General features: G+C 42.4%; 1 protein-coding gene across 9 annotated transcripts in view; it reads left to right on the forward strand.

Moving 5' to 3' along the window:
* The first annotated feature begins 291 nt into the window (after positions 1 to 291).
* Positions 292 to 22,361, forward strand: part of TANC2 (tetratricopeptide repeat, ankyrin repeat and coiled-coil containing 2) — a 164,137-nt gene continuing 142,067 nt past the window's right edge. For 8 of the 9 annotated variants that reach the window (XM_014261032.2, XM_014261034.2, XM_014261036.2 and 5 more), the window contains exons 1-2: positions 833 to 961; positions 21,095 to 21,157. The gene's annotated coding sequence lies outside the window, so the exon portion shown is untranslated. Of the gene's footprint in view, positions 405 to 832; positions 962 to 21,094; positions 21,158 to 22,361 lie in introns of those variants that run through there. The other variant, XM_088067949.1, reaches the window with a different exon arrangement.

The following is a 22,361-nucleotide window of genomic DNA, read 5'->3' on the forward strand; positions in this document are numbered from 1 at the left end:
TAATCATCTTGGTGCCTCCTCTGGATTCCCTCCAAGTCCATGTCCTTCCTGCGCTGGGATCCCAGGGCTCGATGCAGCTCTGCAGGTGGGGTCTCACCTGAGCGGGGCGGAGGGGCCCTGGACCTGCTGCCCACAGGGGTGGGGAGGCAACCCCGTATACGATCGGCTTTCCGAGCTGCGAGCGCACGTGGCTGGAGCACGTCCCACTTCTCAGCCAAAGCCCCGGCCCCCACCCGCCGCCGCCAGTGCGCTGCCCCCCGCCCACGGCACCCCGCCCGCCTCCCGCCAAAGCTTCCGTCGCTCGCCGGGCGCGGGCGCTGCTCCTTCGCTCCCGGCCGGGGCCGAGTACAGGCGGCAAAGTGTCAGCGAGGCGCATCCTCCGCCGCCTTCCGCAGCCGCGCCAGGTACGGCCGGAGAGGAAGGGGTGGGGAGGAAAAGGAAAGGAAGGAGAGGCAATGCCCGCAGCGCGGACCCGAGAGCAATCGCCCGCAGCGCAGGCTGCGCTCTAGAGGACCGTGGCGCGCCTGTTTTGTATAGCTGTGCCCTCGTCATGAATCCGCGCTTGGCCGCGCCCCTCCGTGCGTTCATGGGGGGTGGTGGGTAGGGAGCCCCGGGAGCGCGCGCGCCCGTGCGCCGTTTCCCTTCCCCGCCCTCTGCGGGCTCCCGGGAGACGGCGGCGAGCTCGGAGCGACCGAGCGAAGGAACCAGGGCAGGGAAGAGGAAAGGGCAGGGGAGGAGGGGCGGCTCCCCGGGGAGGCCGCGGCGGGCCCGGACGAACGGGCGGAGGGGGCGCTGTGGCCGGCGGGCAGTGAAGGAGGCGCCGAGGGGGGGGGAGACCGGCCGCCCCCGTCCCCTCCCCTTCGGGCGCGCGCTCGCCGCGGCGGCGGCGCTTCCCGGCGATGCGGCGAGAGGAAGGCTCAGCCGCGCTCTGAAAGGGGCCGCCGGGAGCCTCCCGCGCCAGGTAAGGAGCAGCAGAGCGCTAGGCGCGAGGGTGCTGGTGGAGCCCCGCGGCTACAGAGGGGAGGGTGGGACACGACAGGGACACAACGCGAGGGGGCAACGCCCGGCGGTGGGGGGGGGGGGAGGGGGGGAGAGATCGCGACCCCCGCCACGTCCCTCCCGCGGGCGGGGGACGGGGCCGAGGGGACCGCAACAGCAGGGCTGGGGTGGGGGGCTCCTCCCCGCGACTCCCAGGCAGGGGGAGCCGGCGCCGTCGGTGCCTCGCTAATTCGACTGGGATGCGGCGGCGGCGGCGGCGGCGGCAAGCGCTGGGAAAGGCGGGGTCGACGCGAGCAGCGAGTTACCGCTGTTTATTCCGCCCTGCGGAATGCCGATCCGACCCCTCGGGCCCGGGGGAGGCTGCAGGGAGGCCGTTTTTCTCACGCCGCGTTTAGCGGGAGGTGCCGCAGGTACCGCACACGTGATGCGAGCGCACACCGCCCTCGCCCCCGCTGCAGCGGACACCGGGAGGGTTAAGCCCCCTCCCTCTGCGCCCGCGGAGGGGTAAGGCGTGTGGAGTCTAATGACACACTGTATTTCTCTGTTACAGGCGTGGGTTGGTCGGTGGGGGCTAAAATGCAAAAAAGCTATGCGAGATGATGAGGCAGACGGCGCTCAGATGGGTATTTTGGAAGAAAAAGGCAGATTCTCATCCCCGTTTTTGTTGGGAAGTTCCGGAGCTAGTGTCGGTGAGCTGGTTTAGACAATGATGAACCAGCGTGGGTTTTAGGCTTTTATAAAGGTGAAAATAGTGCAAGGAAAATTAAATATCTGGAGAATTGAAATAAATTATGGAGGCCAATTAATACCGCAGGGGAGTGCAACATAGCTTCGGTATAGGAGCGAAGGCAAATCGGTGTTGGATTGGGAGAAGAAGAAATACGGCAGACGTGCTTTGGAAAGCAATAACATGGCTGGGAGACCCTTCCAGCTCAGGCTGGAGCGTGGAAAGATTCCTGGAAAATGCTAAAGGTTGGGTGTTGTCTATTTTCCTTATTCAGTCCTTAGAACTTAATTTCCAAATCTGCACCTGGAAACATCCATTCCTAAGGCATGTATTAAAAAGGAAAAAGGAACTGGTGCAATAAGTGCCTTTTGGTGAGAGTGTTTTGAAGAGGATTTGCTGGCTACAGTCACGTGAAGCTTTTTACTTTGTGTGGTGAGAGACACTTTAGATTATGGGCAGTTGGTGTGGAGGAATGTTTACGTAGGAAATGCGTGATAGTCCTGTGGTTGAATGCAGAAAGTACAATATATTGCTACTTGCCATAATCAAAATCTCATTTTTTTGGCTCTGCAAACAAACTGTTGGTGGAAAGAGAGCGGTAATGCTTAGGCAAAGACTACCTTGGCCAGTTTGAGGTCTGTGGCTTTTATGACTCTTGGGCTTCTAAGAAAATAAACAAACCACTTAGAATTGTGCTTCTTTTTTGTAGTGACTCATCCTAAGGGCATCCTACACAGTCAAAGACCGTGTCCTCCAAATTTACCCCAGTTTTGTTTGAGTGGCAGGTTCGTATGCTGTTTGGATCTCTGCTGTGGCCATAGAATATTGTAGCATCCTGGCCTGCAACGTAGACTTGTAATTACTGTGTGAATACTGGCTACATGTTCACGGTAACAGGATGGCTAATATAATTTTATAAAATAAACTCCTTATCAGTATTCATTGCCTCGTAGCAATTCCTCTCTTGTTCTCATCTTTCTGTCTCTTCCATTGGTTTTCCCAGGATCCTGTGTGAGCTTCCGGGTTGGATATGCTAGATAAATTTCAGGTTGCGTGCCCTAGATGTACATTCAGTTAAACCTTTAGAAATACCAGTGGTATATACGTTGATGTTGAGAAATCCATGAGCATATCTGTTATGTGAAGGGAATTTTTACAAGATGAATTAATAACATTGCAGACAAGCATTCCTAACTTCTGCTTGCGAATTCTCACTTATTAATATTAATGACCATAAATGCCCAAATATGTATCGCACACAGCATTATGCACTCTGTACTCTGAGTTTTGCGAGTATGGAATAATGTATATTTCCAGAAGAACGCTTTGCTGCCAGACCTTCTTGTGACACATTTAAGTTATTTATACTAAGTATTCATTAGTTTATAGTCTGGTATTTTGTTTAATTTCAGGATGCTTGTTAAAATTCAAAGTAGCATTTCTTACTTTTTTGTTAGACTGCAAAAGAAAACAATAAGAAGGAAGCCAGAAAACTAGAGCAACCCCTTAGTACATTAAAAACAAAAAAGTTGACTTGTGACCCTCCCAAATTTGTGCATGTTTTTTCTCATTAGAAAAAGAGAAGGATTATGTCCTTCCTTGTGTTTTATCAAGGTGGTGGTTAAATGTGAGAGCCTGGTAACACCTGTAATCCATGTTTCGCACTATTAAAAAAAAATTTCTGCTTTGAAATTCTTTCAAAAGCAAAAGCCTTATTTCTTGCCTCTTTGATGTATAAGCATTGATTCTTTCAGCTTTTGAGAGTGAATTTTCTTTAGAGAACAATGGTTATTTCCTTTGACATCCAGACAAGCAAATGGCTTTGAGTGTTGTTTCTTGATGAGGTTAGGCAGATTTTCAATAGTGCCGAACTGGTAACCTCTCACCCCTGTTCTCCCACCTGCAGCGTCGTGAACCCTCTGTCATGTGCTTCGTTCAACTTTTGAGCGACTGCTATTTGAATGACTATTTATTTTGTGGAGTTCATTTCTTGCTGGATCAACAAACTGAACTTGACCTGTAGAATGTGGAAGTGACAGGAGGAGGATGCAGGAGTAGGAAATAGACCAGCTGGGTTTATCCTTTATGGCAGCTGTGAGCTCTCTGCGTGGTTGATGCCAGTTGGGAACTTGTGTCTGGAGTATTGCACAAAGCCTTAAGACAGCACCTTTTGGTGTACAGAAAGTGAATGGTTTATGTTTAATACTCCACAAATACTCACAGTCTTGCGGCCTTTGTTATGTCATTGGTTATAACCCTCGCAGTCAGCCTGATCGGTAATCAGGTTGTTTTGCGCTTTGTTTCCAATGTGATGAAATATGTGCCCACCTGTAGGAATTCTTTCAGCTTCCTTAGGACATGTGAAGCCCTGTGGTGACGTAGGACATGGTGACATTGCCGGTAAGGGCTTTGGGAGGTTACCGTGGTCATCGGTGATAACAGAACTGAGCCCGCTGGTTGTTCTTGAATCTTGTAGTTCAAGTCTTCACCTGAAACATGGCCCTGCGTGAGCTACTGCGAACAAAATTAGCCCAGCCCAGCCCAGAATGGCACCTTCATTTTAACTTGAAGGTGGAGAACATGCCCGTTGCACTCACTGGAGATAAATTAGTGTTTGAAGCTCACTACACCTACCTGCAAATACTTTATCCAGTGAACTGAGTAATTTGTCTCTGGTTTATTTGCCAGCTGGATTTTATGAGCTTGGAAAAACCAAATTCTAATTATGTTACTTAGAATTGTTCCAGTCCCATTACTGTATGGGTCTAAAATGCAATTGTTTGTTTTACATTAATTTAAAAAGTAATTACTTTAAATACAAACCTTACATTACATAGAGGAAATAGCACTTGTTTTGTGGACTTGCATTAGAAAGGTTATTTGGAGCCCAGCCTTGGAATTATCCCTTGCGAAGCTGTCCCATCTCAGGGTGCCTTGGGTTTCTGCTTCTGCAGCCTGTCATGAAAGGATCTAGTTTAGCAAGGATGCCGGACACATTGGCAGAGGAATTTAGCGTGGAATTACCTGGATTCTGATGAGAGAGCAGAAGTTACTTTGCTAGGTTGTGAATAAAAATGCTCTGTGTTCTGGGTGCTGTGGTAATGGGACTATGGTGTTTCAGTTCCTTAGGAAGAGAAATCTTTGAATAATCTGTTGAGTTCCCTGAGCAGCCTGGCTTTCTTTCTGCGTAGCATTTATTCCCTGTCTTTCCAGAATTCATCAAATAACAGAATTTATACTGTGGCATGAGAAACTCTATATTGAAAAATACTCTGTGAGAGAACATCAATTAGTAATGATAAAACATTAAAAGTACCGTGTGCTTATTTGACTCAGCTTTGGGTTTGTGCCATGTTGTGTCATTATTTGATTTGAAGGAATCATTACTTATTCATGGCTTTTATAAAATGTATGTAATAGTTGGGTTTCTATGTATTCTGCATAAAGAGAACTTTGGTCCAAGTTTTGCTTCCTCAGTAATTTTTATAAGATTTTGATGAAGTTTTTTCTTGCTCTGAGTGGAGGGCTTATTTACTAAAAATGTTGCTTTTTTTGAACTTAAAATTTGAGTAGCTTTCTTTTCCCTTTCCTCTCCCATCTGTCTGTCCTGTTGCATTGTAAAGAAGAGGATTATTTAGCTTTGCTGAAGAAGTAACCTGAGGTAGGAATCCTTTAAGAGCCAATTTGGCAGAGGCGCATGCAGATACTTGAGGAACACACAGGATCTGGGTGAGTTCATGTTACTATTCCTATATGGCAGGTCTCTGCACGCCGCCAGAGCCCTGGTGCTGCTGAGGAGCGATGTTGTGTGAGCTAGGGAATGGAAGGCAGGGAAGTAATCTGGGAGAGTGGTGTTGTCTCTTGAGCTGGCATCACTAATGAAGAGAGTGATGAATCATGCGTGTTGACATTTCAGCTCTTACCGGCATTTGTTATTTATTTGTCATTTATGAAAAGAACATATTTGTGACTGGAGGAGCATCTTCCTGGGCAGACTGGGAGCTCTGCAGAGTAAGGGCAGGTTTGCTGTTAATTTTGCTGTTTGGCTGCGGAGGGATTTGTTGTAAGAGAGATGTAATTTCAGAATCTTGGGGCAACTTGTTGCTCATTAGTTGTTCGCTTGTACTGAATGAGAAAGAATGGAGTGGTATGTCCGGAGTGGAGGTCCTGGGGTAGATGAACGATCCTTTCTTGCACCACAAGTGGTTCCATTCATGGCGCCTCGTTTCACAGAAGTTACTGAAAAGTCATCTGATGAGCATTTGTGACGTTACTGTGCCGATCAAAGCGGAGCAAGCTCAAAGCTGTGTTTGTTCCTCGCTGTGCTGGAAGTGTATGCAAATATCAAAAGGCTGTCTGCCATTATCCCGGCCTTCCCAGAGCTTGGAAGAATGGAGACAAGCCTTCTTGCTGCTCTGTCCTGGAGTTCTTAATTTGTAAATTTGTGATAATTTCTTTTAGAGTAGGTTGCATGTGAAATAGCAGAGATCTGCTTGTGTTTTGAAATTATTTGTCTTTACATCCGGATTTCCATATATTCTGGTTCTCTGCCATTGGAATTAGCTGACTTGATTTTCAGAGATCAGATTTGCCGATTTCCCTTTGCAGATTTCCAGTGTGTAAAAGTTGAAGCTCATATCACACCACTAATGAAATTCAGCTGACTAGTTGAACTACATCATTTACCGTCATCTGCAGGGAATATTTTTAAGATTAAAATACAGAATAGCTTGACAGTTGAGGAAAAAATGCCAAATAACAATGAATAGGGTAAATGCATTGCTCTTCTCTGAGTTCCTCACTTTAGTGGTGAATATTCAATTATTTTTGCTTACATCAGCTGTAATCGATAATTATGGTTGGATTGTAGTGATCTCATGATTTGTAACAATCTCATTAATGGAAGGAGGAAGTATTTTGGATAGGTGAATTGTTACTTGCAAGTCACACTGAATATTTGTTCTTAATTAAGTGTGAGAAAATAGATGATTGATTTATATTTTATGATGGGGACCTTCTTGTTTACTTACTTTCTTTTTAAATATGTTGGGTATTTATTTGATTTTCCCCTTTCATGCCTGTACGATTTCCATGGCAGGTACAATAATATTTGACAGATAGCTGCTATTTTTCTGTATTCGGATTATTTAATGCATTTATAAAGCAGTCAGTAGGAAACACCTCTGCTGCAATTTATGTTTTTTATATGCCTTAATAAGTAAGCCTTGTACATGGGTGTGAATGGTTTCCTCCTTTTTTTGTGTTCTCTTCAGGTGTCTTTCTTAAAACTTCGTGTTTCCTTCCTAGTTTGGATGAGAACCTCGATGAACACATATGAAACAGAGAAACCATCAGTGCATATGAAAAATACCAAAATTAAAGAAGTGTAAAAAATCTTTCAGAATGGGAGTTTGAATATTTGTAGCGTTAGTGGTTCAGAAAGCAGTTGTGCATTGCCTTTAATAGGCTGAAGAGCATTAACTGATATTCTTGAAAGTGTCTTAAATGTCTTTAATGTGGAAACAATAATGGTCTCTTCTGTTCCTGCCAGACACCTTGTTAGCAATCCGGACTTCCCTGGAGGTGAATTTTCTCTCCTTGAATTGTGGAGTGCGAAGCTCATTGAGTTGGATCCTGTCAGTGTTTCAACATTGGCTTAAATATTGGTAATAATATAAATACTCTATTGATGGGCTTTGATGCCATGCTCAGCATTTCCAGTGGTCTGCCTCTGGCTGAGGTTATAAAATACTATTTTCAGTGAAGTCAAGGAGAAAATACAAAGAAAACTGTGAGAAGACACTGGAAAGGAAAAAATGCTAATTGATTCCTGGTCCTGTATCTGGAGGTATGTTGGAGGATTTAGATTATTTCTGCATTTGTTAGATGGAATATTGCTTATTGGCTTTATTATTTTAGAGAAGCGGCACAAAAGAAAATAAAGGTCTTTATTGCTCTTTGAGGAAGTTTTGCCTACCCTGTCCCATCATCCAGCTGGTGATTCCTGCTTAAAGCTGCTGGTTTTTCCGCTGTGCTGAACCAGGTATCTGGGTGTAAGGTAAAAAGAATAATTGCATTTTGCTGCCTTCTGGTGCTCTTGGCCTGAAATTGCTTATTGGTAGAGTTGATCAAGAGGAGTTAGCAGTCCTGTTTGCCCCACCAGTCTGGTACAGGACATTCGGGTGCAGACTATCTCCATTGGTAAAAGTGAGCTTCTGCTATTTTAACTTCTTGGGTTGGGTCTCCTAAAGTTGGCATTTTAAATGAAGAAATATAAGGAAGTGAAGGAACAATGTGTAACCAGAGTGTGCTGAACAGTGAAATGAGAGTATTCCTGTGGTCGGTCCTTTTATTTACCTCTTCAGTAAGAGGTGATTTTCCCTTTTGCCCTATCTTCCATTGTTTAGCATAGGATTATTCTCTGTCTAGAAATTATTTTTTATTAATTATTTATATTAAGGCGCCCTTAATGTTCCAGATAGTGGCGTGAAGAGGCCTAGTAACAAGGAGATAAAGGTACAAAGTGATTTTGTAGAAATTAGTTTCATGTTTTTAATGCAGAGAAGTATCAGTGGGAAAGCCTGTATGTTCTGTAGTTCACCAGGACTGGGGTATGGGAGCATTTATTTATTTATTTATTTATTTATGGTGCTTGAAATTTGAAATTGGTCAAAAAGTGTTGTCTTTTTGGGCCTAAGACCCTTGTGCTCCTGTTTCTCCAGGCTCCTTCAGAGCAGACACATTCCTGGTTTCCTGTCTCAGCTCTGCTCAGTGTCTGACTGAGCAGAAGAAGATCTGGGAGCAGAAGGGGTCGGTGACTGAGTAGATAACTGGAATGGTTTAAGCTAGGCTGTCCTTGCAAGTGCTGTAGAGGAAAGTCTTCAGCTAAAGGCAGTTTAGCAGGCAAACAGATAAACAACTTTCTATCCTTCAGAGATGTTATTGCATAGAATATGGAAGGGTTCTGAGAGAGGGAAAACCAAAGTAAAATAGTGAGGATAGATTTTTAGAAATAAGTGATGCTTGGAGAAGAAAGACAAAAGGGTGGGTGTGTGGGGGTGTGTGTGTGACTTTCATGAGAGTTGTTAAACTGAGCCTGTGGAGAGGTGGATAGTGTGATTTGAATGGTCAAAGTAAATGCTTGTGCCTGCAGATTTTGCTGATTTATCCTAGTTTGCAGGCCCTGGTGTTCTTTATGTGACTTTGTATTTGAGGATATTTGCAAAATGATCTGGGTTATGGCAGGTATTCTGCATGTGTGTAGCTGTGTGCTGCTTGATCTGTTGCTTTCTGTGTAAGTTGGGCTCTAATGCTGATTATCTTTCCCGGCAGCTTTTGCAGTTCTACATAATCTTTGCTTAGTAGATAATTTATATTTTATGGAGGGACAAATCCCCCATTTTCTTACTTAATGGATTTTTCTCTTCTTACTCAAATGATTTTCCTATTTAATTTTCAGTCTAAGATTTGATTAGAGGACCCCAGCTCAGTTTCCTGCTGCTTCACACAGTTGTTAGTATGAGATACTCAGCTTCACAGTTAGAACATCTGTGTTTGATTGAAATCCTTCTGAGCAGCTTTTCACTGGCACCAGTCTTTGGTTAATACCTGCATGGGGGCCATGACATCCCTTGGTTCCATGTCTTCAGGAGTGGGGATTTAGTGTAACAGGCACCGTGAAAGAAAAGACTGCTGTTCTTTGAAGGCTGAAACTGTAATGGAGCTACATGTGCTCACCCGCTTTCTCTTCAGTCCGGTAATATCATCTGTGTCTTGATTCAGAGAAAATGAAGAAGCCGTAATGCTGACAGCAGGCAGTGCTGCTCCACCTCCTCAGCAGAGGTGGAAAGGACCATCTGGCACTGTGTGGGTAGCAGTTATCCCAAAAAGTAATAACAGTGGGAGTTCTTGCCAGTTACAAGTTGTGATCACAGGCCAAATGGTGTCATTCTAAATCAGTGTATGTTTTCAAAGATAAAGAGATGCAAGTATTTATTTTTGCCAATTTGAGAAGTATTTTCAGTCATGGGGGGCTCTGCTGGGGTTTTAGTTGCTGGCATTTCAGAGAATGTGTGAGGGGAGTAAGTCAGAGGAATATTGCTGTGATGCCTGCTAGACCAGCTTCTAGGCAGTAAAAAAGTTGGCTTTTTGTATTATGTAAGCCTCAACTTGATTCATCCATTAAATTGAGGACTTTTTTTTTAGAGGCTATGTAATGGAGTGCTCTGTTAATTCGATTTAGACTTTGCCCCATGAAATGGGGACTGAAGATCTCAGTCCTTATCTTTAGCACTACTAACTAGTCTTGAGCAAATTGCTGCTCTAAAATGATAAGAAAAAATTCTTAATGAGGTGAAAAACTCTCCCTCTTGCTTTTAGAAGTGCTTCAATACGGTGGCCTGTGGTATTTTTGTCAGAAAAGTTGGATGTGGCATAATCAGAAGTGCTGTACAGTGGCTGCCAGAGCTGGTTAACAGGTTGCTTAGTAACCCGGATGGAGGAACTGAGAGTGTACTGGTAAAACCTGTGGATGGCATTAGCTTTTAAGGTGTTGCAGGGATAGGAGCAAAGGATTAGATTCAAATGGATCTTGAAAAATTGGAAGCTTAGAGTGTGAACAAGTTTATTTTCTCAGCATTTATTCTGAATAAAAATGGTCAGCACTATAAATACAGAGAAACAGGAGCAGCACGAAGTGCTGTAAAACATCTGAAATGAAAATTGAAAAATATCATTCGCATTTGCACAGAGCAAGGGAAATTTAGGGGGAATTGTGAATTTGTACCCTTTTTCAGACCTAGGTTCTTGTTGCAGACTTGCTCAGACTGTCAATACTATGCATCAGTGTGGAGAAAATTTCTGTGCAGACACAGACAGGCTTTCAAAGAGGGCTTTGGTCTTTATCACATTTTCTGGGCAGATGTAGCTGCTTTCCTGTTCGGTGTACGTTGTCTCGCCACAGAGACTTTGCCAGGATCTTTCCAGCCCCCGCATAGCCGTAGCTTCAGGAATCCTCATAACGTGTCTAAGCTTTGCTTTGGACTCTGATTTTGCCGATTTCTTTGTGTGGTGGTGGTGGTGTTCTATTTTTTGTTTGGTTTTTTTTTTTTTTTTTTAACTGCTTCTGCTCTTGTAAATGTCGAGAGGCCCAGTTTACCAAATCTGGTCAATAAAGATTCTGTCCAAGCCTACTGAATACACCCCTAGTCCTTGCACTGAATTAATTTTCCTTGTTGTGTTCCTGTAGTTTGGATCTTTGGGAGTCGAAATCAGAGTTGAAATTGGTGGATACATGTGCAGATTTCTTAAGCGAGTTAACAAATGTTATTTTGTAAGTGTGTGCATGTAGTTGTTTAATCTTTTTACCAAATTATTTCTCTTAAGAAATATAGTTTAAGTCCGATATGAAGGCACCATTTTGGAATAATCCCCTCAATTAGTTAACTTTTTGTGACAAGTTTCAGCACTCACGTAAACCAAGTCCATGGTATGGCTCGTAGGTACCTGATGTGTTTTCTAATGTTGCGTGGTTACAATTAAAATTTTGCACTAAGAAAGCCATTATGATAAACTTTTGCATTGCTTTTGTCCTCACAGACAGGCAGCTGAAAAAGCAGATCAGGCCATCAGCTGATGGCTGAGGAGCTGGCCATCACCTTTACTGATGACATGTGCATGTGTTTTTGTGTAGACAAGGTTTTTGACTCCAGCACAACTGCTAAAAATCAGATGCAAATAAATGTTCTTCATAAATGGAGGCAAATGAAAAACCTTTCCAAGTCTGGATAAAACAATCGTTAAAGGAAGATTAAGTCATTTAACATAAGCTTACTTAGCTGTTCATCATTATCTGGAAACCGAGCAACCGTACAAACCTTTCAAGTGATGAGTCTGTCTCTTTATCTACCGTGTGCTCTGAGCTGGTTTTCCTCAGTTTACGAGTAATGCAATATAAGAATAATCTTGTAGTATTAACAATTACCTGTTTAGCTGTGAATGCAGTAGAGCTGAGTGTGGATGTGTAGATTTATTTACCCTTCTCAGATGTCACATTCTGCCACCTGTGCTCTTGTTTCTGATGGACGCAAGTGCTGGCTGCAATATGCAGTTCTGGAATTTGGGCAGCTTAAACCTTTCCTGTCAACTGTCTATACTATAAATCCCCAGATTTATATCTGCTGGCACCTTGTTCGTAGTCTAGACACTTGTGCTGAACTTCTGTGTAAAGCCAATCCTGCCTGCTTACATTCAAGAAGTGTCTTTCTGTATTGTATTAAGAGCTTACCCATATGCTTCAGGCTTGGAGTGCAGGAAGTCTGCTGGCAGCAGGCCTGCTATTCCATATTCTGAGCTCAGGCTCTTTGTGAAGAGTCAGGAAGAAAAAAAACAGCCATAAAGCACAACAAGTTGTTGACTGACTGATATCTAGGTAAGTTTTGCAAGAAAATTTGAATAAACATTATGTGTAAGAAATGATGCGGTGTGGCTGGTTGTGGTATAAACAGCAGGATGTGACTAAAAATAAGATTGAGCAGTGTATAGGGGGAAGTGTTCAGCTTACTCTGGGGCTCTCACAGTGAGAGTGTTTTCTGCATGCTACTGTTTATCTCTTCAAGGCTTTGAGGACTTTGCTCTTTGTGATTCCCTTTGTGAACCCCTGGCAGCTTGCTTTAAGGTTATATGGTTTCTCCTGTTAAAAAGAATCTTCACTTGCATCAGGATGAGGAACCACAGTTGTTTTGGCCAGAAGTGTAATTCTGTATATCTCCGTTTTTGCTGCCGGTTGTGGGATGAAGCCAGAAACTCCTGATTGTTGTTAACTGAGGAGGACAGTATGGAATGGAGCTTGTGTCTACAACACGGAATTCTTTTGAAGCCTGCTATGTGCTGTAATTCCAAATATACTCATACAATGGCTTCATTTATAACTCATAGTTTAAACACATCATCTGAAGTAGTCAGGCTTATGTTAAATATCGCTTATATATGCCATGAAAGATAAAAGGTATATAAATCAGCCCTGTCCTTCAAGTACTTACTCAGCTGTTTGTTCCCCTGTTGGAAGGTTTGAAGAAGTGACTTAAAGCAGAATATGCACTTCTGCTGAGTCCCAGTTTTCCTGCGTGGAACAGGTAGCCAGCTATCAAATAAATGAGAGTCAAGTGAAATGCTCTCATTTAAATCCCCTTTGCTGCATTTCACTCAGAATTTAAGATCTGGTCTGTAGTGTTACCAGACTGTTAACTACACAAAAAAAGACTGTTCTTCTACTACAAGTGTGGATTCACAGATGAAGAATCCTTTGTAAGGTATGTTCTTTCTTTCTGTCTTTCCTCTTGTTTTAACCCAAAGCCCAAGTTGTTTGTGTATATTAAACCTTAGCGCTTCGGATTTTGCCGAATACAAGAAAATGCTTGAAAGATAACTGCAACAATACAATATGTTTGATTGACTTTTTATAGGGATATGTACTTACTTACCTGGGAAAGCTGTCAGTAGGACGTTACTTTTGTTTCAGTCAACTGTGGATAATTATTTCCTCTGGCAATATGAGAACAAACTAATTCAAATAAAGTACTCAACATACTTGTAATACTTCTGTAAAAAAAAAAAAACCAAACAAAAAGCAAGACCTCTGTTTTACCCTCTCTTTCCTTTAAAGATTCATTTCTCCCCCTCCTCAATCCTGTTTAATTTTTCCAGTTTCTTCCCCTGTGTGCACTTCTTGCTTCTGACTAGTGTTTTTAACTTCAGGTATTTCCAGCTTATTTCCACATGGTGTATTTACAAAGGGGAAAACAGACTGGGAAGAGTAGTGTTTGAGTTCAGGTTGGGCTTTCTGAAGGAACAGAGAAAATATTTTTACGTTCTTGGTTTCTTCTGTAGAAGCTGATTAAGGAGGTTTGAAGTAGATATTTTATATCCTCAGGGGTTATTTTATCTCCTCAGAGGGTTCTGAGCTAAAGCAGCACAGTGCCAGCGGTTGAGATACCGCCTCAGGTTGGAGCAACAGAAGTTCCCTGTGGGATGGGTCCTATGCACGTGTCCTTTCAGAGGAAAGTTAAATGAGACAAATTAAATGAGACTTGTGAAAAATGAGCTCAGTTTCTAGCAAAAATTAAAATAAACCAAAAGGACAGCAGGGAGAAGAGGGAATCTTTACCAGTCCATTCTGGAGTCATTTCCAGCAGGCCCTGGCTCTTCCAGCTGCTGACTGAGTAGGACAGTATGGAGTGGAGCTTGTGTCTACAACACTGAATTCTTTTGAAGCCTGCTATGTGCTGTAATTCCAAATATATTCATACATTCATACATTCTCAGTCTCACAGCATTAGCCATGATGGTGGTGTGTGGACACAGGGATGTAAATGTGGCGCTTGGGATGAAGCTGCGCTGTAAATTACACTCTTGAATTTTAGCAATTTTATCCTTTAAATTGTTAGAATCCCAGGATGGTTTAGGTGGAAAGGGACCTTAAAGTTCATCTCTGCCTGCAGTGGGCGGGGTGGACTTCCACAAGATCATGTTTGGTCCACTAGACTAGACCAGATTGGGTTGCATATATTTGAGCAGTGTTGTCAGACTTTTTTCCTTGGTTCTTACTGAAATCCCTGGCAAAGCTAACAGCAGCATTGAGAGGATGGGAGTAGGCTTGGGATTGGGATGTTCCAAAGGCCTGCTGTGTTAGATGTCTTTTCAGTGTCATGGTGTCTCTGGACCATTAAGTGTCCCCGTGTAGGTATTTGCTGGCATCTATTAAAAGTCAGAAAATTACAGTAAGTCCTCTAGCTTTGAATTACTCTGGAAGGAAAGTATTTTTCTTGGTGCATCCTGACCATACCCCATCATTTCCTAGTCATATGGGCATGGGGAGTGCAGGACCCAAACCAGCTGGGTAATAAACCACAAGATAGAGGAGGGAGGGAGGGCAAACAGACAGGTTGTATTCAGAGTTATTAAACATAGGATGGTAATTAGTGTGAAGACGTGAGAGAGATGAGGGCTGGGGACCACCAGATACCGTAAAAACAAGACAGTAACAGCTTCTGCCCCCAGACTGATGGGGGAAAGGTGGTAAATAGGTAAGTTTGTAAATTTTATAAACATAATTAAAATACTGAAAAATAAGATCCTCCATGAAAAGGTCGGAACTGTTTGTGAGCAGAAAAAAAAATTGTATCTCCTTATAGTTTTCATATAAAAGCAGGAGTCTGAGTTGTTAAGAGCAGAATTTGTATGTCATCTAGATTTAACACGCATGGTGGGTTTTTTTTAAGGCACACGAGATAAGCAAAAAATATCTTAATTTAAAGCATGGTCAGTTTTCTGATTTTTTTTCATAATTCCATTGAGGTCTGGATGCTTTCCCATAGTTATTTAGAGGGATGATCATGAAGAAACTGTTGCCAATTTAAAATATGATAGAGTGGATGCTTGTTTAATACTGTTGAAAATCAGCCAAGACGTATCTAATTCTGGACTGGAGTGTTACGTTGTATGGTTTTATTTGTGGAATTCTTGATTTATCAATGGTCTGCGTTCCTCTGTAAGAACAGTGTTGGGGGTTAGGTGTCTTTCTAGTTCTGGCTCACCTATGGAATTTTTACCCATTAGTTGTGAGGAAAACCTGGTGCGGGTACTCAGTGGGTGCTAAAAAACCACAAAGAGTTCGGCCGGGCCCAGGGGGAAAGGGGGCAGGAAAAGGGGAGGGCGGGCACAGTTTGGCGGCTTCTTCAGCTTCGGGGAAGGACACTTTGCTGGGAGCTGTTGCTGCGGGGAGAAGGGAAATTGCCATTACCCAGGCAGAGCTGCTGCTTCTTCTTCTCCTTCTTCCCTCTTCGCTGGTGGCCTCGCACCCCCTGTCCTGCCGGGACGTGTGGCAGTGCCAGGCACCGCCGCGGAGCTGCTGATCCACCTCAGCCACCGGCCCAGGATCTCAGCTCATCCCTGCTGTTCCACCTCAGCCACCGGCCCGGGATCTCAGCTCATCCCTGCTGTTCCAGCCGAGTGTTCCTCAGAGCCCTGCAGGAGCACCAGGACTGACTGCCTGCCCGAGGGGGTTTGTGAAACAAAGCCTCTCCTCCATCCCTTCCTGTCCCGGCCGAGAAAGCTGTCACGGGGCCCCTGGTTCTGTTTTGTTGTTAACGCTGTAGTTATTGTTGTTTGTGTGCCTCGTTATGCACACTAGTAAAGAACTGTTATTCCTATCCTTATATCTTTGCCTGAGAGCAAAATTGATTTCAAAATTAGAATAATTTGGAGGGAGGTGGGGTCTACATTTTCATTCCAAGGGGGGCTCCTGCCCTCCCTAGCAGACACCTGTCTTCCAAAACCAAGACAGTACAGTCATTATGTATGGTAACATGATTCAAATCTTACTTTTAATTGGAGAATAAATTACAGAATACGAGGTTCATTAGACAAACTCTTTGTCAAGATGGAAACATGAGACTTGTTTTCCAGATTAGTTCCCAGTAAAATTAGGTCAGTATAGTTACATGACGGTAACTTAAAGAATGTTGTCATTTTCCTGATCTTTGATTTGTTAGGTGACAGACATCATTAAAACGCACATTTTCCTTAAAAATTAATGTAGGCAAGTTAGAACTGGAATCAAGATTATTTTTAGTCAGTATGTATTTTGTTTCCAACATGTATATATGTGCAAAGAATTTAAACTGTGATTTGATTTGATTTTAGAATACTATCCAAGCTTACTCAGTTTGTCAAATGAATACCAGCTGGTGCATCTGACAGCCAAAACTAGAAAAATAACCTCATTTAAAGATGGAAATCCCTATTCATGAGACCATTTCAGGGCCTTTGCTTTCCAGCAGGACTGGTTGAGCAGCATGTTCTGATCATTGGGGTAGTTTTGGTTTTCAAAGACAGATGGTCATTGTGTTTAATGTCTGTGTATTAATGTTCTATTGATAAAAGTATGAGTAAGTTGCTAATTTCTCTGGGAAAATACAATTAAACTGTTGAGATCAGGATACATGTGACCTGTGCTATGTTTGGTCCAGAGGCATCAGATCCAATTAGCTTTGCAAAATTGCTCTGCATTTTTACCTGCTTGCTTGGATTGAGGGGAAAAAAGGTTCCTTTGTTTACTCTAGGATGAATAGAAAACTAGTCTTATTTCAGCCTTTTATTCGGATGTTCAGTACTAATGTTCAATATTTTCAAACGTAGGATTGGTGGTATTCTGCTCAAGATGTCTCAAGAGACTTCTCAAACTTGTTGCTGTGAAATTAGACATTCTGGTATGATTTCAGACTAGGTAGTCAAGTAGCCATGGATGGCAGCTTTTTTAGTTTCCATCTCGAATCTTTTTTTTCTTTGTGGATTTTAGCTTGACTTGAAAATATTGCAGCTACAGTGTGTGTTGCTATACCTGAAAGTATTCATTCCTTATATAGGCAGCTTTCTGTATTAGGGTGACAGGAAAGTGCTTAATTCTGTCAGCTGAAAGTGTTGACAATATTGGGATTTTTTTTTTTTTTTTTACAAACCATGCTTACCTGTTTTAGTAATTGCTACATTTGCTAGGAGCCGTTCTCTTGGGCAGTCACTCAGCTGGCTCTGATTTTATGCTTATTTTTGGTACATTCATGCACTGGGATGTTTAAAAATTGAGTTAATTTGTGTGCCATATACTTGTGGATTTAACAGAATATATGAAAAGTTCTTTTCAAGAAATATTTGAAGATGGATATGAAGGATGTTAGAGGGGTGGTGAATGTGCAGCTTTTTGCTGTTTTACACTTCAGTTGTTTTTAACACATTTTTCTGCAGAAGAACTCAGTGGCTATTAACTGCCAGAGGTATATAAGCAAGAAATGATTTGGGACTGCAGGATGACTAGTTTGTGTCTCAGTTACTTAAGTATCTCCTCTTCTGAGTGTGTAATTTTTAAGTGTTTGCTAACTTGGCTTTGTGACATTATTACCAACTTGTACTTTCTAATAGCATTTCTTTGTTCTCTTACTCTGGAAATTGCATAATGTCTGTTCATTCTCAACTGTTTGAGCAGCTCTGTCAATTCAGAAATTGTCTGAAGCAGTGAATAGGTCCCAAACACAGAGAATTATCAAAAACTGTTTAAATTGGATACTTTCTGTTATAGCGATGGCTGCGAACAAAGTGATGGATATATTGGATCAGTAAACATGCTATAAGAAATGTATAGTTGAATTGATTCCGTTCTGGGCTGAGGATTGTTCAGAAGAAAAGGAATCTGCAGTTGATTGCAAAGTCAGTGGAAGGATCCATGGGCAAAGTGTGTTTTCCTGCTGTTTTGTATCACAGGAGGGCCTTGTGACACTCTCAGAGGGTTTTGTTTCTGTTTGTGTTGTTTCTGATGTAAATTACGCGACCTAGTTGGCAAAAAGCATTCATTATACTATTGTCTTAATGGTGGAACTTGGGAATATTCCTATTCCATGGTGAAGTTTTACATTTGCAAACCTGGATGGCAATTTGGAGTCGATAGGTGGCAATTCCTAGATGGATTTTATGGGCAAAAATCCCAATTGCCAGCAACTGGCTCCATGGGCAAAGGCAGAAGAAGTCTGAAGACTGCCGTGGTTCAGCAGCTGTCAGGACAGTGCCCAGCAGGGATTGTGTTACCCAACACCCACCTTGTACCTGGGAAGGAAACCAGCAGAGCAAAGTGGTAACCGGTCAGTTATTGCTTTGGGAGGGGAGAGTTAAGGTGTGTTGGATTGTTCCCTTCTCCCTGCCAAGTCTAACGGAACTTACAAAAACAATGCTGGTACCATAAAAAAAGAAAGGAGTAGCTTTATAATTATTATTTTTTTTTTTTTTAAATATTAAGACTAACAGCCATGTCACAGGCCAGAGGTTTTAACCCTCCAAACTTTTCATTATCTTCACAAACCCTGACTGAATTGAAACATGCCAGTCCGTGATTTGTGTGTTTACTCAAGAGGGAATGATTTTAAAAGTGATTCTCTGCCACCAAATCTGTTTGTGTATTAGTCTCTAAATATATTTGTTGTGGTACAACATGTCAGAATTTACACCTTTCCTACAGTTCAAAAGCAGAATTTATAAATATAATTAGAAGTTTAAAGGCATTTAAAGAATAAAAGCACTTTAATGACATTCAATTTTTATTGACAACCCACTAATATCTGCTGCATTACATAAAGATTTCTAATGTAATCCTGTGAGCAGATAAAAGCTCTGCTGTTTAAAAGCTTAACACAAAGCAGATTTCATTGGATCCGCTCATGGAATGCTGACGGACGGTTCCTGAGCAGATGATGGGTTGCAAGTGCTTGTCTGCAGCTCACACAAGCACAGGCCATTCCTGCTCTTTGTTTTACAGGGTATCACATTAAGAGCTGTATTAAGAAGATAGATGGCAGCAAACTGAAACATTTATAAGGAGTTATTTTTAGTTATTACATTAATGTTTCCTGTTTTCCAAAAATTGTAACATTGCTGCTTTTGAAAGAAAAAATTAGTCACTCACCCGAGGTGTTTGCAGGTACTCACATTTGGACCGTTTAAAAGAATTGTGGAAAATGCCAAATACACATTTTCAGATCTGTTCTTTCTTTTGTCTATTTAGGGTCTAAGGAATAGAGGGGTTTTTTAGATTGACAGAATACCAGAATGGTTTGGGGTGAAGTGGACCTTAAAGTTCATGCAGTTCCACACCCTACCATAGACGGGGACACTTTCCACTAGACCAGGTTGCTCTAAGCCCCGTCCATCCTGGCCTTTGACTGTTTTGAGGGATGGGGCAGCCACAGCTGGGAAACCTGTGCCAGGGTCTCACCACCCTCACAGGGAGCAATTTCTGTCCAATATCTGATCTAATCCTGCCCTCTTTCAGTTCAAGGCCATTCTCCCCTTGTCCTCTTACTCCATGCCCTTATGAAAACTCTCCCTCTAGGAACTTAAATCATGTGAAGTAATATCTAATAAAAGTCTTGCTTGATCTGAGCCTGTTTGGGTTTAGGTTCCCTGCTGGTCTTGGGTTCTGTGTGGTTGGACACTGAGAAATTTGAGCCGATTTGAGCGGTTTCTGCCAAAGGCTAAATGCTCGTGCATTCCGGTGATTTGGGGCACAGGCAGCTTCCACAAGTCAGGAAGAGACTTTGAAGAAGGAACATCATCTCAAAGAGCAAGAGAATGCTCAGCTGCTGGGGCAGAGTCCGGGGCAGGACTGTGTGGAAGCTCGGGTCTCTGAGAAAGGCTGTGGGACATTCCTCCTGTCGTGGGGATCCCCGTTAGTGCTGCAGGATGAGCTGCCTTTGGAGATTTCCTTGCTTGACTGAACAAAACCTCCCTGCTCCCATAGAAGGGCTCTGCCGATTACTGGCTCTGTAGCTGTTTTGCCAGTGAAATGAAAAATTGAAAGCGGGGAGGTAATTGGTGGGCCTGAGAAATAAAATAGGGTTTTTGATCAATTTATGGAATGTCCTACAGTTTTACATACAAAATTATAAATCTAAGACCATAGGAGAAGTCACTGTTACGGTTCTGGGAGCCCCATGAATCCCAAGTAAAGCTGTCAATTGCTTCTCGGTGTCCTCTTGCAGGAGAACAAAAAACCTGACTGATGCGGTTGAACACTTATTCTACTTTGCTTTAAACTTACAAATACAAGGTGGCTTCAATTTACTTGGATTCTTTTTGTTTGTTTGTTGGATGACAAATGAGATTTGTCTGTATTTCCTTCTACTTGCTGGTTCTCAAATGAGATTTCTAAAACAATAGATTGGTGAAGGCTGTAATACAGTATCATCGGCACAAATAAAACACAGGCTGGGAATAAAAAAGCTGCTCTCATCATTTTCAGTAAGTTGCAAGATACAGCTCTTGCGGCTTTTCGTTGATGAACTTCACGTACATGATGACAAAGTGAAGGGCCAAGTACTGAACTCTTGATTTAGTGCCGGATCCCTCTTGGAAGTTATGTTTATGTAAGGATTGAGTTCTCTAAAAACCACAGTGGGGAGGGTTATAGGATTTTAGCAGAATTTGATAGGATGAAGGGAAATACACTTGTTCAACCATGTGCTATATGATGTGTGTCAAAGAGCAGTATATCTGCTTTTCTTCTCTCATTTGGAAAGTGGTGAGAAGGAAGAGGCAAGTGACCAAAGTTAGTATTGATTAACAGTAATTTAAAAGCAGGAACATTTGCTTTTTAAATGTAAAAATGAAGAGGGGGATCTCCCGATCCTTACACAGTAATACTCTGGAAAAGTTGTGGGTTTATTCTTGGCATGGGATTATCGTAGCTCTGCCCACATCTGGGCAGGGCGGGGCACAGAGGGTGCTGAGAAGATGCTACTAAATTCTGTTGTATTTCTTTATGTCTTCCAGGACTTGCAGTGAATGGAGGAGGACACTTTTTGCTGGAGCTTTAACTTGTCTAAAGATATCAAGGTATGAGAATTTTTTCTTCCTACAATCCCATGCGTTCTTTGCAGGCATGATTTAATTGTTTAAATAGAGTTACAGTTGTCTTCTCTCGTTTCATTGTCAATGTGTGATCGCCTGAAATTGGAACAAGGCCTGAAATTGGAACAAGTCTGCTGTTTTTGTATAACAGTTTTACCAGCCCTCAACCTGATTGTATTAGAGAAAAAGATGTAAGAGCTTTTACATATTAGTGTTTGATCATTCTCTTTTCCTACTGGAGGTAGGAAAGGTAGAAGAATGGATGTAATAAAGCAATATGTGGGCTTTCATGTTATTTCTTGAGTTCATTCTAACTACTATATAAAATTCTGATTATTTTTTGTAAATGAAATGTGTACTAGTGACACTGCATTATGTAAAAATGTACTTTGGTGTTTTAATTTTTCAATTTTTTTTTTAATAATATAAAATTCAAAATATCCCATGTTGTGAAAAAATCTCCAGTGCTTGCCAATGGATTCAATTCCAGTTTCATATTAAATATTATTAAGACTTGAGCAAATTTGCAGAACAGGCTTACAGCAGCTCCTTAATTAGGTTTGTGTTTGAAGATGTATTTTGATAATTTAAGAACAATAATTACAATTTCCTTTAATCTCGTGGAATAGACGAGTACTATAACATTTTCTATCTTTATACATTGCCCATTTTTTTGTTTTCATTTTCTGTTGTACCAGTTAATCTTCAAAAGTAACTTCAGATTGATAAGAGGCTCGAGCAGAATGTCCAACGTGGGGCTGGTGTGATTTTGAGGGACAAATTTTTGGATGCTCCATGTCACAGCCAAAAGTTGAAATGCAGGAAACTCTCTGCATTTCAGTCTTGTGATGGTTTGGGGAAGAATCAGAATGGTGGATCCTGACACAGTGAGGCTTGTTGATTCAGCACAGGAAGGACGTGGAGCTGTTGGAATAAGTCCAGAGGAGGCACCAAAATGATCATAGGGATGGAGCAGCTCTGCTATGAGGAAAGGCTGGGACTGTTCAGAAAGCAGAGAACTCTGGGGTGATCTTACACCCTTTCAACACCTGAAAGGAGCCTGCAACAAAGATAGAGAGAGATTATTTACAAGGGCCTGGAGCAGCAGGACAAGGAAGAATGGCTTCAGTGACAGAGAGTAGGTTTGATTAGATATGAGAAAGAAATTGTTGCCTGTGAGGGTGGGCAG

This window comes from Pseudopodoces humilis, chromosome 29 (assembly GCF_049639895.1).
Source record: "Pseudopodoces humilis isolate 2021_Gansu_Grassland_sample_001 chromosome 29, ASM4963989v1, whole genome shotgun sequence".
Lineage (NCBI taxonomy): Eukaryota > Metazoa > Chordata > Aves > Passeriformes > Paridae > Pseudopodoces > Pseudopodoces humilis.